General features: G+C 48.6%; 1 long non-coding RNA gene across 1 annotated transcript in view; it reads right to left on the reverse strand.

The window, feature by feature from the left end:
- The window catches only part of LOC141092621 (uncharacterized), a 52,134-nt gene that overhangs the window by 39,475 nt on the left and 574 nt on the right, over window positions 1–12,085 (reverse strand). The window lies entirely within an intron of this gene.

Consider the following 12,085-nt stretch of genomic DNA (forward strand, 5'->3'; position numbering starts at 1 on the left):
TGTGTGCAGCAGCGCTGGTAGTGATAAGGCTGCCTTTTAAGGCTACCTGCTAGCTGCATTGCTGTGTGCACACTGCTGTTCAAACTGCTTTTTTCAAAGCACACCAAATTTTATTATTTTGTCCTGGTGAGTTACTGAGCGTTCATTTTTTCACACACCGTCTAGCAGTGTACGCTCCTCACTCACTACCGTGTACCGACTGGTATCGCGAACAAATAGAAGCTATCTGGGTGTGACTCTGGAAGAAAAAGCTGAGGAGTTTGTCCATTTTTCCAGACCTGCACCTTAGAGTCGTGTCCGTTTTTCAAACAGTTTTGTATATCTGCTGTTTGATTACAGTCAAAACTAGACAGAGACAGCGTGTGTCAGTCCAAATACAACTACACAGAGCTTGACAATTTTCCATACAGACACCGTCTAGCGGTGTACGCTCCTCACACACTACCGTGTATTCCGGCTGGTATCACAGACAAATAGAAGCTATCTGGGTGTGACTCTGGAAGAAAAAGCCGAGGAGTTTTTCCGTTTTTCCAGACCTAAACCTTAGAGTCGTGTGCGTTTTTCAAACACTTTCGTATATCTGCTGTTTGATCATGGTCAAAACTAGACAGAGACAGTGTGTGTCAGTCCGTATTGTGTAGCGCTGTCATTCCGGCAGGGGATCACTCGCTTGGCAGCCCAATAATCACATCCGGCACAGGTTTTCATAAAACCATAACATAGACCATGCGGTTTATTCCTCCATCATAAACCCACAGCAGCAATATACAACAGCTTAGCGTCCATTACAGAGCTTCACTCTGGTTATCCTGTACTCACACAGGTTATGCACATGTCCATGGCACAGGCTCTTCAGCCTCAGCGTTATCTCACCCGTCAGGGTTCCTCATGTGGCTTCACCATCGCACATGTTCGTTCCCTCCAGGGAACTCTCAGGCACACATCGCCATTGCTCACAGCCACCTCTCATGCTGTGAGCCAGGAGACAACTCTCCTCATGGGACCTTCCACTCTGGACCAACCAGGTCCCTGCATTCATCACATGTGACCTACCCTGGCCACCATATATGGTCCATAGCCACGCTCACCGGATCACATGGCTATGACCTCATCACAGGTCCTTCACACACTCATTCACACTCTGCAATCGTGATCTAAAAAAACTCCTGGGTGGGTTTGTAGGTAACTACGCCCACCCGTCTCCCTAGTTACCTGGAGACTTCTCCCTGACACATTGACACAGCACCTCGCAGTATCACTGCTGCTCAACACACGCATCAGTCTCCATCTCAAGGTCACCCACCTTGAGAGACATAACAGTCCTTCCATATTCTGCCACTCATCCTCTCTCTTGGGACATCCACACAGCGCCCCCCAGCAGACACAGTGGTCATTACACCACATACCTCCCCCTCTGTTCAAACCTGTGGGGTTGAACACACAGCATCACCCCAGGACTCGAGACCGGGCACTCATTACACCTTGCCCCCTAGGTCGAGAGAACCGTCTCCATCTGTCATATGGCCTCTTCTCTGCGTTAGGCCTCCCCCGCCCCCAGCGGTCAGCATATTGGCCTTGATCCTTGGCCCTCCAGTCACAGTCTGTCTGCGTCATCAGACACTGATTAGTCACCACCCTCCTATAGTGCACTTCATCACCTGAACCTTCTCCCACTGACCGGCTCTCCCGGTTGGTACGGTCATCAGTCTTAATCGGGCCTACTGTCTGGCCTGAGTCTGACCCATTCAGCGTCTCACAGGAACTAATGTCTCTCAGCCTTGCACGGCCCGTCGAACTGCCACTTGCTGACAATCTTAGGCCACCTGCCATGTCTCTACTTGGAGGGACCCTTCAGGTCCTTACATTTTGGGTTGAAGGCAGCCACCACCTGGTATTCCGTACCTCTTAATTAATTCGCCAACGGTCCAGCCTCAACTGCTCAATCTCTTGCAGGTACCCCACTCGATACTCTATGAGCATCCGAAAGTCTCTCAGGCTCTCCACGGAGCCAACCACCATGATGGGCATCCTACCCACTTCACTGGATACCTGGTCTTCATCATCAGGAGGGATCCTCACTCTCACCACACCGGAGATATTCACGAGGTCTTGCATTACCTTCCCGGATCTTCCAATGATTCTTCCAATCAGAGCTTTGGGTACCGGAGACACATCTTTCCGCAAACCCAGCCGATCCATAACCTCCTTCGCTAACTCTAGGCATCGAGTAGCCTTCATATTACTCCGCCTGACCAGCTGTTTGGCGTGGAGACATTGTAAATGCATCTCTTTCAGGACAGCTACTCCGTTTGATGTATCTTCTCTGGCTGATACTATCACCAACTGCCGAGTCTCAGGTTCCCAGTGCACCTTACACGCTTTGACCGCCTCTTTGAAAGCCTCATGCATACCTTCCTCAGCACAGGCATCTTGCATATCTTCTGGTACATCAATCACGGACTGAAAGGTCGTGGTCTTGCACTCTTCCTGGACCGAAGGCTCTGGCGTTACCGCGGACACTTCCCTCACTACAGTTGACCCAACCGGGTGACTGTCTTCTTCAGTTCTTAACTCACAAACTTCACACGATTTGGTCTCTTCATGACCCTTTGCCACGATGGATACTGGTAGTTCCGTCTTGTTATCACTTGCGCTCACCCGCGGTAAGTCTTCATCCAACTTCTTCTCCCGCAGAAGACCTTTTACTACTCCTCTGAGTTCTTCAATCTCTTCCTTAAGGCTCTTGTTCACACTTTGCCAGGTGGACAGGTGACCTCTGAGCTCCAAGACTTCATTCTCGTGCTCCTCGACCCTGTGCTCGGCCGTTTGTCTCAGGATTCTTTCTCATTTGACATGTTCATCAACCTCTTCTCTGAGGGCCTTATTCAGTCCTTGCCACGTTACCATGTGACCTTTGAGCTCAGAAACTTCTTTCTCTAGCCCTTCTACTCTGTGCTCCCTTTCTTTCTCAGAGCCACAGTCACCCCCAGCGATTATGTCACCCCCACCTGCCGAGTCATCCCTCCAGTTACTCACTAACCGTGTGACTACTTCAGCCATCTTATCCACCATGTCAGCGTCAGTTTTTGTCATGAGATGTCCGGTCCGTCCGTTGGGCTGACGTACCCCTTTTCCCGGTTACTTCCACCTCTGACCTCTCCACGTCAGGAGCCGTCACCATCTTCGTATTGGTTAGCCCAACAGTAGGAACGTCTCTACCCTCCTGGCATATATCATCAAACCTGACAAAGTCCTGGCCCCACTCCAAGGCATACACTAAGTCTGATGGTATACTGCCACCTTGGCACTCACTGCTTCCGAGCCCCTCAAACATTATTCTGTCTACCGCATAGTTCACCGTGACCCCATGTTTACAGCGAACCTGGACCATTTTCTCGGTCAGACAGAAAGTGAGAGGAGTTCCTACCGGAGTCACCTGACTTTGAGTCCAACCGTCCCGAGATCCCTTCCTGGTGTAGCATCACGGTACACACTTGCGGCCAGTCATCACCCGGAAAGAATATCCCACATTCTGGAAATGACATACATGAACACTGCAGTTTCCCAGACATACCCACTGAGCCAACCAGTGCTGCCAATTCTTCAAACTCGGCCCCTTTCTGGACCACCACCCCAATTTGGGTCACCGCCCCCCACGTCTTTTTGGGTTACCACCCCAATTTGGGACTCCACCCCCTTTTGAGCTACCACCCCGATTTGGGTCACCCCCCTTTTGGGATCTCCCCATGTCCATTATACCGGTCTTCTCAGACAACAGTTCACACCACACAGTTTGTATCTCTTACAATACCACAGTCCTTGCTGGCACCACCACAGCTCCTGCTGTCATCGACCACCGACACCACCGGCTGCTGTTCACACACCACTGCTGGTGTCCTCTTCGTAACCCTGCCGAGTTACCAGAAGCCGCTTGTCCCCATCGTAACCCAGCCAAGTTACAGGAAGCCGCTTGTCCCCTACGTAACCCCGCAGAGTTACAGCAAGCCGCTTGTCACCTTCTTGACTTCCACTGAGCCACCGCAGGCTGAGTTGAGAAAAGAAAAAAAAACACCACACAAAAACTCACGTGTCCTGACTGTGTGTTATTCAGGACGCTCCTGTCTCAACCTGAGACCGTCCAACACACAGGGCGCACCGGGTGCGATTCAGGGAGTGACCCTCCTCCCAGGGTCTCCCCACACACCGGCCTCACCAGGTCCAGGGGCTCGGCGGGTGCTCTTCAGGAGATCTGTCTCCGCCTGAGACTGCCCAACACTCGCGCCTCACCAGGTCCAAGGTCACACCACATGCTCCTGGGATCTGACTCTTCTCCCAGGGCTGACCCTCCAGGACCTTTCCTCACTGAACCCTCCAGGTACACCATCTTACTCAATGACCCAGGTCAGTGCGAACACCAGTCCGTTACCTGTGTCGGCCACTTATCCGCAGAGGCACCCTATCACAATCCACAGTCCTCTTTCATTGCCCCTAGCAACAAGGCAACAACACTGCCCATAGCAATTCTCCACCAATTGTGAGGTAGCGCTGTCATTCCGGCAGGGGATTACTCGCTTGGCAGCCCAATAATCACATCCGGCACAGGTTTTCTTAAAGCCATGACATAGACCATGCGGTTTATTCCTCCATCATAAACCCACAGCAGCAATATACAACAGCTTAGCGTCCACTACAGAGCTTCACTCTGGTTATCCTGTACTCACACAGGTTATGCACATGTCCATGGCGCAGGCTCTTCATCCTCAGCGTTATCTCACCCGTCAGGGTTCCTCATGCGGCTTCACCATCGCACACATTCGTTCCCTCCAGGGAACTCTCAGGCACACAACGCCATTGCTCACAGCCACCTCTCATGCTGTGAGCCAGGAGACAACTCTCCTCATGGGACCTTCCGCTCTGGACCAACCAGGTCCTTGCATTCATCACATGTGACCTACCCTGGTCACCATATATGGTCCGTAGCCACGCCCACCGGATCACATGGCTATGACCTCATCACAGGTCCTTCAAACCCTGGGTGGGTTTGTAGGTAACTAGGCCGCCTGTCTCCCTAGTTACCTGGAGACTTCTCCCTGACACATTGACACAGCACCTCACAGTATCACTGCTGCTCAACACACGCATCAGTCTCCATCGCAAGGCCATCCACCTTGAGATACATAACGGTCCTTCCATATTCTGCCACTCATCCTCTCCCTTGGGACCTCCACACAGCGCCCCCTAGCGGACACAGTGGTCATTACACCACAGTATACAAATACACGGAGCTTGACAATTTAACATACACACACACCGTACAGCGGTGTACGCTCCTCACACACTACCGTGTACTGCCTTCAAGCATGGACAAATAGATGCTACCTGTGTGTGACTCTGGAAAAAAAAGCCACAGAGTTTTTCCATTTTTCCAGACCTACACCTTAAAGTCATGTCCGTTTTTCAAACAGTTTCGTATATCTGCTGTTTGATCACAGTCAAAACTAGACAGAGACAGCGGGTGTCAGTCCGTATACAAATACACGGAGCTTGACAATTTTCCTTACACACATCGTATAGAGCTGTCCGATTCTCCAACAGTATTGTATATCTACTGTTCGCATTACAGTCACTTTTATACCTAGTCAGCATGTGTGTGTGTGACACTCCATAAATTCAAATACAGAGATTGTTAGTTGCACAAAAAACGTATACAGCTGTACACTTCTGATACAGTTCTGTATATCTGCTTGTTGGATTACGGTCCAATACATACTGTGAGAGTGTCTGTGACTAACACAATATATACTTTGATTTAATTTGTTTAATACACCTTACATATCTCTCTGCTGGTATTTTTGGTACATTTTCCCAAACATGAGGAAGTATGGTGGAAGAGGCCGCGGACGTGGGCAGGGGGGCGCAGCTGGTACTGATGGTGGTGGTGCATCGGCTGGTTCTGGCAAAAGCACAATAGCAGCTAAGGCAGGAGGTGTTGAGCCTGCGTCATCCTCTGGCCCAAGAAGGCCTGTAAGGTTGCCTTTTCTAGGAGTAGGTAAACCGCTTTTAAAGCCAGAGCATCAGGAACAGGTTTTGGCGTACATTGCTGAAACAGCCACCAGCTCTGTTGCCTCCTCTTCTGAACGGTCAAAACCTGCAAGCAAGGAGTCGTCAGTGCAGGGTTCTGGTCATAAAAAAACCCTTTCCTTGTGTCCTTCACCCCCACCAAAAGTTAAGGATGCGGCAGCCCACACTTCAGATTACTCCATGGAGCTCTTTTCACATACCATGCCTGGGTTATCCAGTCAAATCCTGAATTCGCCAGTCCAAGATGAATCTTACATGGAGTGCACTGATGCACAGCCACTGCTAGATGATTCTGCTGGTACATTGACCCAGAGCACTACATTGCCCTCGCTGTCTATTGAGCCAGAATCTGACCCTGATGAAACCCAGGTGCCCCTTCCCGCATACTATACCACATTACACGGTGGTAAAGAGGAAGGTGCAGATGACTTTGAAGATGAGGTCATGGATGACCCAGCTGTTGACCCAGATTGGCATCCATTGGGGGAGGAGGGTGGTGCTGGCAATAGTTCAGATAAGGAGAAGGATCTGCAGCAGGCATTGACATCGCAGAAGCGGTTATCTAGCAGGCCCGTAGCTGTCCTAAAACGTGGAACAAAAACTAAAAGAGTTGCAGGACAGCTTGACCAGACGGTCAACTTAGCACAGCGTGCAAGGCCAGAAAATGTTTACCATAGTAGGAAGAGTGCAGTGTGGCACTTCTTTGTCCAAAATCCTACTGATAAGGCAAAGCTTACCTGTAAGAAGTGCGGAAGGACCTTTAGGCGAGGTAAACAACTCAGAAATTTGAATACCAGTTGCATGCTTAGACATTTAATCAACATGCACTTGCAATCGTGGACGGACTACAATACCTCAGGTAGCACATGTGCACCTGCTCCGAATGAAGGTAGCCAACAACGCTCCATCGCTACCCCCACTGTAAGACCACCGCCACCATTAAGCACACCACCAGCACTAAATGTACACGTGTCGTCGCAAGGCCGAAGCACTCAGGGAATCACAATGGTTTTGCAACACAACACTGAATCGAGGCCATCACCACCAATACCATCACCAACCCCCTCTCACTCCATCCAGTCCACCGCTACTTCCCCCATATGCAGCTCTCCAGTCCAGCTCACCCTACCAGACATTCTGAGTAGGACAAGAAAGTACTCATCCTCTCATCAGCGTACACTGTTTGAATGCCTACATTGCCAAACTAATCTCATTAGAGATGATGCCCGACCGTTTGGTTGAAAGCAAAGCTTTCCAAGACCTCATGGCCTACACTGTCCCACGCTATGACCAACCTAGTCAGCACTTCTTTTCTCGAAAAGCCATCCCTTCCCTCCACCGGCATGTGAAAGACCACATTGTCCATGCACTAAAACAGTCAGTGAGTGGAAAGGTGCACCTCACAACGGATGCATGGACCAGTAGGCATGGCCAGGGCCGTTAAGTGTCTATCACTGCGCACTGGGTTAATGTGGTGGATGCAGGCTCCACTGGGGACAGTGGCGGTGGAACATTGCTGCCTAGCCCACGGTATAGGAAACAGTTGGCTGTAGGCTTTCGCTCCTCCTCCTCCTCGTCTATCAGCGAAAGCTCGTCCACAGAGCGCAGTCGCACGAGCACTACATCCGCAGCTGGCAGTGTTGCACACAAGGTGTCCCACTATCGAACAGCTAGTGGTAAGCGTCAGCAGGCTGTGCTAAAGATGATGTCTTTGGGCGACAACAGACACACCGCGGAGGTACTGGCTGACTACTTGCAGCGACAAACAGAGTCATGGCTGGGCAATCTACATCTTGAGGCAGGCAAGGTAGTCAGTGATAACAGCCGTAATTTTGTGGCAGCCATAGCCCATGCAAAACTCACACAGATACCTTGCCTGGCTCACACTTTGAACCTGGTGGTGCAGTGCTTCCTTAATAATTATCCGGAGTTAACATCCCTGCTCCATAAGGTGCGAAGACTGTGCTCGCACATCCGTCGCTCGGCCGTTCACTTCAGTCATATGCAGAAGCTGAGCGATTGATCCACCTCCCCAAGCACTGCCTAATCATAGACGTTGCAACAAGGTGGAACTCCACCCTGGACATGGTTGAGAGGCTGTGCGAACAGAGGCAGGTTGTAATGCATTTGTGGGAGGATCACAAGGTTCACAAAGAACCTTTTTCGCTTTCTCCACAGACACAGTAATTGAGGGTCTGCATCGCCTCTGCAACATCTACCGGGAGGTTTTCCCGCGATGAGTAATTCCAAAATTTCTGCTAACACTTGACTTTGCGTCTATACTTGTATTCATGTAGTTTACATTAGCGAGATTCTTGACTGGCTTACTGAGATTGAAATACAGCTGTGGCCAAAAGTATTGACACCCCTGCAATTCTGTCAGATAATACTCAGTTTCTTCCTGAAAATGATTGCAAACACAAATTCTTTGGTATTATTATCTTCATTTAATTTGTCTTAAATGAGAAAACACAAAAAGAATTGTCCTAAAGTCAAATTCGATATAATTCCACACCAAACATAAAAAGAGGGTGGACAAAAGTATTGGCACTGTTCGAAAAATCATGTGATGCTTCTCTAATTTGTGTAATTAACAGCACCTGTAACTTACCTGTGGCACCTAACAGGTGTTGGCAATAACTAAATCACACTTGCAGCCAGTTGACATGTATTAAAGTTGACTCAACCTCTGTCCTGTGTCCTTGTGTGTACCACATTGACAATGGAGAAAAGAAAGAAGACCAAAGAACTGTCTGAGGACTTGAGAAACCAAATTGTGAGGAAGCATGAGCAATCTCAAGGCTACAAGTCCATCTCCAAAGACCTGAATGTTCCTGTGTCTACCGTGCGCAGTGTCATCAAGAAGTTTAAAGCCCATGGCACTGTGGCTAACCTCCCTAGATGTGGACGGAAAAGAAAAATTGACAAGAGATTTCAACGCAAGATTGTGCGGATGTTGGATAAAGAACCTCGACTAACATCCAAACAAGTTCAAGCTGCCCTGCAGTCCGAGGGTACAACAGTGTCAACCCGTACTATCCGTTGGCGTCTGAATGAAAAGGGACTGTATGGTAGGAGACCCAGAAAGACCCCACTTCTTACCCCGAGAAGCCAGGCTGGAGTTTGCCAAAACATACCTGAAAAAACCTAAAGCGTTTTGGAAGAATGTTCTCTGGTCAGATGAGACAACCCCTTTCCTTGTGTCCTTCACCCACACCAAAAGTGAAGGATGTGGAAGCACACACCTCAGATTACTCCATGGAGCTCCTTTCACATACCATGCCTGGGTTAATTAAAAATAGGGCCCATCATGTACTGGAGCAATGTAAATGGGGCAGATCAGACACTGGAGCAGCATCTAAGGGGCCCATTATACACTGGAGCATTACAAAAGGGGCCCATTATATATGGAGCATTATTAGGGCCCATGATACACTGGAGCATCATCCATGAGGCCCATCATGTACTGGAGCATTCTAAATGGGGCCGATCAGACACTGGAGCAGCATCTAAGGGGCACATTATACACTGGAGCATTACAAATGGGGCCCATTATATATGGAGCATTATGTGGAGCTCTTCAGATACTGTATCGAACATTATATGTGACTAATTATTTGGTATGGAGAAATATATGGGGCTCATTATTCTGTATGGCACACAATGTGGTGACCATAACACTGTATGGAGTAATATACTGTCCTGTGTTTGAGCTATTGTACAATTTAAAATAGATCAGTCATGTCATGTAAGCAGTGAAGTATGTGTCATTGTACTATACCTATATTTCTGTGGCGTATCGGAGCATCATGAGTTGTGGTATGTGTTAAAGGGGCGCACTGACACTCTTTCGCCCAGGGCACACGAAAACCTGGAGCCAGCCCAACCCCCCCCCACAACTTTAGCCAAATAACCCCCAGTTTTCAATGCGTAACTATTATTAGGAAGTAAATTAAGGTTAACAAGCTTCAGGTATAAGAATAGATTGTTTTTGGCATTGAAATGGGCACTGTAGGTGTGTTTACTGTCTTCCACTCCCTGCAGACTTTGCTTCCCTATTGACTTGCATTGGGTTTCGTGTTTCAGTCGGCCTGCGACTTTTCCCTATAATCAGCCGATTTCGTTCGACCCGACTTTTGCGAAAGTCGGGTTTCATGAAACCCGACTCGACCCGAAAAAAAGGCAAAGTCGCTCATCTCTAATAGACAGTCCAGGAAATACGGGGTTTTTTTGTAGGGGGAAATAACTAGTGAGGGAATTCCCAAATTAGTCACTTATCAATCAGATGTTATCTTGTCAGAAAAGGTCAGAAAGTTGATGATGCCGCCAACAGCCGATGGTGCTACGTAGATCCAGTGGGGTCCTGAAGTAGGTGATGATCCATTCCCGGCTGACAACGATGAGTCTTTGAAGTGTCCTGTGGGGCCCTCAGTACAGAGACTCCTGTGGCCAACAAAATAAAAGCCACGGTCTTGACAAAGTTCAGTGAGACTCGACGATTATATACCGAGGGTTTCAGAAGCAGTCCCCGGTCACCGCCCCAGTCGCTATCCGGCAGCTCACACGCAGTCCTGACCATTACAGACCTATTGGTAGATAAATGCTCAGGTGTCGTTCTGTACACTTTTGTACAATACCGTGTACCGTGATCACTGCCGCCAGCACTGGGTCCGAGTGACGGCAGCTGTGCCAGGTTTTCATGCGAGAGACTCGAGAATCATGCGAGTCTCACAAGTGAGTATGAGCCCTTATGCTTTTCCTCTGATCATTCCACTCCTTATTTTGGCTTACAAATACTGAGGTAACAAAGTGACCAAATAGTGAATGTGACCTTAAAGTACTTGTTTCTTAGGGCTCGCTCACACAAGCGTATGACTCGGACTAGTGCCATCTGATTTAAAAAGGGATTGTACTTGGACCAATGTTATTCAATGAGGTAGTGCAGATATGCATTTCTTTTCTCAGCTGTATTCGGCACAAGAAAAGAACTGCAGCATGCTGCGATTTGACCTCCAAAATCAGTTTAGTGCGAGAAAAAAATGGGATGCATCTGATTTTTATGGATACATTGCAATGTGGGCAGCACAGTGGCTCAGTGGTTAGCAGCGCTGGGGTCCTGGATTTGTATTCCACTAAGGCCGGGATCACACATGCGAGAAACACAGCCGAGTCTCGCATGTTAATACCCGGCACTGCCGCCGGCACTCAGGAGCGGGGCCTGCGGCTCCATGCATTGCTATGCAGCCATACACTCCGATCCGAGTGCCAGCGGCAGTGCCGTGTATTAACATGAGTGACTCGGCCGTATTCCGCATGTGTGATCCCGGCCTAAGGCCTCATACTCACTGGCAATAAAATCGGACGATTGCACTCTAACCAATGTTAGTCAATGGGTGACATCTCACTTGCAATTTTTTTCTCAGCCAAAATCGGTATGAGAAAAAACATCGCAGCATGCTGCGATTTGCAGCGATTTTCGCCAATACAAGTCAATGGGTGCGATTAAAAAAACGGACCAAAAACGGACCATCCATTTTCCATCCGTTTTAAACGGATACATTACCATTCTGTGGTATAGAACACTGTAAATGGTCCTGTAAATAACTGTAGAAAAAGATTTGCTGGGGAAAAAAAACGGATTGCAAACGGATGTAAAACGGATAGAAAACGGATAGAAAACGGATGGAAAGATTAAAAATCGCATAGAAATCGCATGACACTCGCATAACACTCCACCCTTTTTTCCAGTCCAGAAATCGGACCGTTTTTTTAATCGCCAATGAGTATGAGGCCTAAGGACTACATCTGCAAGGAGTTTGTATGTTCTCCAATGTTTGCGTGGGTTTCCTCCAGGTTCTGCAGTTTCCTCGCAAACTCCAAAGACATACTGATAGGGAATCTAGATTGTGAGCCCCAATGGGGACAGTGATGATGTCTGTAAAGTGCTCTGTTATTAATGGTGCTATATAAGTGAGTAAAATAAATACATTTTGTAAGATGGGAA

Source organism: Dendrobates tinctorius, unplaced genomic scaffold (assembly GCF_039654945.1).
Source record: "Dendrobates tinctorius isolate UK_male_01 unplaced genomic scaffold, ASM3965494v1 ptg000060l, whole genome shotgun sequence".
Classification (NCBI taxonomy): Eukaryota; Metazoa; Chordata; class Amphibia; order Anura; family Dendrobatidae; genus Dendrobates; species Dendrobates tinctorius.